This window comes from Apodemus sylvaticus, chromosome 12 (assembly GCF_947179515.1).
Source record: "Apodemus sylvaticus chromosome 12, mApoSyl1.1, whole genome shotgun sequence".
Taxonomy (NCBI): Eukaryota; Metazoa; Chordata; class Mammalia; order Rodentia; family Muridae; genus Apodemus; species Apodemus sylvaticus.
In genome coordinates, this window is record NC_067483.1 from 38,323,289 (window position 1) to 38,329,028 (window position 5,740).

Below are 5,740 nucleotides of genomic sequence, written 5' to 3' on the forward strand. Positions count from 1 at the left end.
ATACACCTCCTATGAAAATCTCCACAGTGTAGCTCAGCGTCCCACAAGACTTGCCACCCATCATCCACCATCACAGAATCCTCAAAGTCAGTTGGAAATAAGTCCGCATAAGAATTTAATATCTAAAAGGTGAAATATGTCCCTTGTATTAATGTTAGCAAGATCTTTACTTTTTCATTACTAAGGAACACTTTAATAGTTTTAGAGCAAAAGCTCTTAAGAGTCTAGGGACTGAGGTCAAGCTTGCAGATAAATCTTTTTTAAGCAGTTCTCAAAGTATCCTCCCTCCTGTCCCCAAATTCTATATTGTTTCGTACAAAACCATGGCCAAGAGTAGAAATATAGCTGGGCGGTGGTGGTGCACACCTTTAATCCCAGCACTTGGGAGGTAGAGGCAGGTGGATTTCTGAGTTCGAGGCCAGCCTGGTCTACAGAGTGAGTTCCAGGACAGCCAGGGCTATACAGAGAAACCCTGTCTAGAAAAAAACTAAATCCAAAAAAAAAAGAACCCCCCCCCCAAAAGAAAAGCTTTCACTGGATAATATTGAAATAGTCACACACAAAAAATACCAATACCAAAGTACAAATGACTACAATGTTAAAATAGATAAAAGCTACTATATAAGAGCCTCTTTTAAAATTAAAAAGAAAGAATACAACACATGAGTCAGGATGATTTTTCCTGTTCTACTCATGAAGTTTTTAGTCTTTGTGGTTATAAGGTTGGCTATGTTGACATGTAGTGCATCTTATGTCCAATGAGGTCTCATTCCAACTTCACAAGGTGGATCTCCCTCAGGAACCTCTGGATACTGGACACATCTTTGTCACTGTACAATTTCAAAGTAATGCAGTATTGGCACAACGTGCTGGGACATGAAGACGTAGCTAGTGTACAGGGCCATCCCCACAACAGACACCAGCATTGAATTGAACAGGGTTCACTCCCAGGGCTCCAGCATATAGAGCGCAGTGACCAGCAGGTACTGTCAGTAAAACCAGGACATCTGCTTCTGTGCTGGCACCAGGGCCAGCGCCATGCCCGCCATGTGCCTCCCGTGGTGCAGCAGCAGTGTCAGGAAGCCTGTGGCCAGCTCTAAACTACAATTTTATGTATCCTTTCTAAGAGAGATCAAAATAAACCTACTTAGAAAAAGAGAAAAATGAAAGGTGAAGATAAACCTTAGAAGAAAAAAATAGAAAATTGTATAAATAAAAATAAGGAAGATACTAAGATGTCAGAGATAGAAGAAAGGGAGAAAATGAAAAGTAGAGACAAACTTTAGAAGTTAAATTAGAAAAAAAGGTTGTAGTTCATTTTTAATCTCAAATCAAGGTTTCTACCCTGCCTTTTATCATTCATTTCCCAGATTAAAAAAAACACAAGTTTTATATACTTTGTTTGTTTGTTTGTTTGTTTGTTTGTTGCAAGACAGGGTCTCTCTGTGTAGTCCTGGCTGTCCTGGAACTCACTCTGTAGACCAGGCTGGCCTCAAACTCAGAAATCTGCCTGCCTCTGCCTCCCAAGTGCTGGGATTACAGGCGTGCACCACCACCATAGCTATCTTTCTTAAGAATGACCAATATTCCAATTATCTTGGGGCCCACAAAATGGAAACTGGTGCCCCCAATCAGTAAGAAGTAATTTTAAGAGGGCGACACCCCCATTCCCAAGAGATGGGATGGATGGGTTTTGACCATTCAATGGATGATGGATCTTTGTTGTCATTTAGTAAAGTTCATGACAAGTTTCTTGGTCAGGGACAAAACAAAATGAGGGAAGTTAGATTCAGCGATTTCTTTATCCTCTTTCCTACTTTCTCCTCTGCCCTTTTTTCCTACTATCTAGTATATCAGGGAAAGGAGAAGAGAGGGATAAAAGAAAACAGGGAATATAAGAATAATACAGAAGGGGCTGGAGAGATGATGGCTCAGCGGTTAAGAGCACTGACTGTTCTTCCAAAGGTCCTGAGTTCAAATCCCAGCAACCACATGGTGGCTCACAACCATCTGTAATGAGATCTGAAAACCTCCTGTTTTCATCACCCTTCCTTCCCAGGACGTAACCCTAACTGCCATTCTGGATTTCGGGCAATAGCCAGACTGTCATCTCCCAGATGAATAGGGGTGTTAGGTGCAGCAGTCAGGGTACCCGTCCAGTGGGCCTATCTAAAAGGCCCAGAAGTACATCCATAGTTTTGCTATGTACCAGCCAGGAACTCTTGTTTCTCTTCCAGACTGGAACAGACACCACTGCCGAACATGTTTGGAAACGGGCCATTGAAGAAGTCACTGAAGCTACTGGCAAATGAGGTGTGGGAGGGGCATTGCATGCTCCTGGCCAGCTGTGGAGGAAGAGCAGAAAAGCGGGTGGAGAAGGAGCTGTAGGGTAATGAATGGCCGCTGTGTCAGTCAGGTCTCTGTCCATTCTCGCCTATTCCCTAGCCAAGAAGGAGCTTGCTGTCTGCAGCTCATGGGCCATCTCTGAGACCCTATGGCCTAGCTTACCCAGGTGCCCGTGAGAGCTGGCTCCACTCACCCTCCAGGCTGCAGGGCAACTGTTCCAAATAGGCAGATGTGCCCACCCAGGTGGGAAAATGCCTGGATTCTGCTTCATGCAGACTGGGCCAGCTGACCTCAGTGGGCACTTGAGCTCTGAGGGCCCCAAGGCAGGCCTGAAGTAGAGAGAGACTCAGGCCTCAGCAACAGAGTCCCCCCCTCTGCTGACCCCCTTCCTCCTGCTAACCTTCCTCCTTCCCTTTCAGTTTTCCTTCCCTGCCAATATAGTCTTGAGGAACCTGTGGCTATTTCGTCCCATTGTGAGCAGGTAATAGATTACGTTTACTCCTCTAAATCTCTCATCTCAAATACCTGCTTCCAGGCCCATTTCTTGGCTTGTGTAGCCTGACCAGTCATCCCTCAGCCACTGATACTTCATATTATTAATGGATAGCTCTCTGGCTTCAAGATCTCCAAGGTTTAGGAAAGACGGTGAAACCCCAAGCTTTCTTTTCTCCCCATTGTCCAGTTCTTCCTGATGTCTAACCATGGCCTTTTTTGGTTCAGGCTAATGGAGAGGAATCAGCTGCAGACTGCAAACAACTGTGAGTGCTGGATTTGCTGAAAGCTGACTGTGAACCAGCCTGGCTCATTCGATTGTTCCCTGTCTCTTCAGCTGGGGCAGATAACCAGCTGCTTCTGATGAATGCCCCATTGCCTGAATCCCCGCCCAGCTTCTGCCCAGCTTCTACCCCAGCATTCCAGTCTCCCTGGGCCCTGACAACTGCACCCTAAGATCAGCAGTATCTAAGAGCCATATGCCACCCCATATCTTTAACTGGCTAGAATAATTAAGTTAAAAGAGAACTCCCTGGCCTAGAGGGTAAAATGACCACCTATAGTACCCATCACATACCAGCAAAGGTGCCTATGGAAAAACCCAATAGACCCAGATCTATCCACAGGTAGATCATTAACTGAAACAGTTCTTCAATATGACAAGGCACTTGACCTGCTTTAGGCAGAACAAGGAGGTATTATGTGGCTATAAGGAAAAACAATGTTGTTTCTATATAAACCACTCAGGAATCATTAGAAATAATGATTAGATTAGAAATAAGCTGGCTGTATTAAGAAAGCACTGCATAAAGGAGGGGGTGGCTGCGATGGAATGAAAGGCTTGTCCTCAGTCTCACCTCCAGGCTCCTCCGAGGTGGTAATGGAAGCCAGCCATTGCAGGGCCTTTGACCCTTCTGGCTCTGTTAGGTACTGTTGGCTCTTGCATCATTAATGTCTTTTGCTTTTGTTTTTGTTTTGTTTTTTTCAAGGCAGGGTTTCTCTGTGTAGCCCGGGCTGTCCTGGAGCTCACTCTGTAGACCAGGCTGGCCTTGAACTCAAAAATTCGCCTGCCTCTGCCTCCCAAGTGCTGGGATTAAAGGTGTGCGCTGCCCGGCCATTAATGTCTTAATTAGAAACATCCTACCATTAAGCCAATGGTTATTGGATCCCAATATAAGCAGGTACCCTTGTTGGAGTCAAGGATTTGACTCAGGATACAACTCAAGAGGGCAGATGTAAGAACCAGTTATGTTTTAATTATTGTGTCTAAGAGATGCATGAAACAAAAATGCCTGTGAGAGCCTTGCTCCAGGAGAAATACTTCCAAAAATGCTGGAGGCTATTGTTAATGTTTTCACATCCTGAAACTGCATTGTTTGGCCCTTAGGCTTGATCACGTGTAGGTGGGGGAGGTACAAGGACGTAGATTATGGCAGAATGCATGCTTGCCTTGTTTGGATGTAGCCCTAATTAAACCCATTAGAACACACACATTCTTGGACACACACACACACATACACACACACACACACACCAGACTGAGACTAGTTGGGACAAGAAGTGATCAATGGATATGAGAAGGGGAGAGAAGAGGGGAGGGTGTTAGAAGTAAATTTGATCAAAATATATTATATACATGAATAAAATATACTAATGAAACCTGTCTGGTGCTGTCTAGAGGCGCGGGACTGTGTTTTGTTTTCTCTGTCAATTAAAGAATTAAAGGAAAGAAAGACTTTTTTTGGGGGGTGGGGAGTTCGAGACAGGGTTTCTTTGTGTAGCCCTAGCTGTCCTGGAACTCACTCTGTAGACCAGGCTGGCCTTGAACTCCGAAATCTGCCTGCCTCTGCCTCCCAGGTGCTGGGATTAAAGGCATGCGCCACCACCACCCAGCAAGGAAAGACCTTTGTTCAGAGTCCCATCATATTATACCTGGAAAATCAGAGTCCCCTCTTGGGGTTCTTGGTGTTATTAATAAAAGAATTAAAGAGCCATCACAAATGGAACCTTGAGGACAAAGAATATACTCAAACAGAAACTGGGGGACAATTTGTTGGAGTTTAAAAGGAAAACCCCAGGGCAGGTAAGCTTAAATCTCAAAGGTTTAGGAAAGGACTTGTTATACTGTATTAATTCTTTTTATTATTATTATTGGTTATTTTATTTACTTACATTTCAAATGTTGTTCCCCTTCCCAATCTTCCATCTGCAAACCCATCCCATCCCCCCTTTCCTTTGCCAATAAGAGGATGCTCCTCCACCCACTCACCCACTCACCCACTCCTGCCTCATCCCTCTATCATTCCCCTATGCTGAGTCAACAGGACTCCAGAGGACCAAGGTCCTCTCCTCCCATTGAAGGCCATCCTCTGTTACATATGCAGATGGAGCCATGGGTCCCTCTTTAGTTGGTGGTTTAGTCCCTGGGAGCTATGGGGGCGGGGTGGGATCTGGTTGGTTGATATTGTTGTTCTTCCTGGATTGCAATCCCTTCAGCTCCTTCAGTCCTTCCCCATACTCCTCCATTGGGGTCCCTGGGCTCAGTCTGATGATTAGCTGTATCTACATCTGTATTAGTCAAGTGCTGGCAGAACCTCTCAGGGGACAGCTATACCAGGCTCCTTCCTGTCAATAAGTGCTTCTTAGCATCAACAATAGTGTCGGGTTTGGTGTCTGCAGGTGGGATGAATCCCTAGGTGGGGTGGTTTCTGGATGGCCTTTCATTCAATCTCTGCTCCATTTTTTTGTCCCTGTGTTTCCTTTAGATAGGAACAATTCTGAGTTTAAAATTTTGAGATGGGTGGGTGGCCCCAACCTTCAACTGGGAGCCCGTGCCTATCCACTGGAGGCAGTCTCTACAGGTTCTATCTCCCCCGCCCCCTTTGTTAGGTATTTCTGCTAA

At 45.1% G+C, this 5,740-nt stretch overlaps 1 pseudogene; it reads right to left on the reverse strand.

The window, feature by feature from the left end:
* Nucleotides 1-827: 827 nt before the first annotated feature.
* Nucleotides 828-1,049, reverse strand: LOC127697136 (serine palmitoyltransferase small subunit A-like; annotated as a pseudogene).
* Between the last annotated feature and the right edge of the window lie 4,691 nt (nt 1,050-5,740).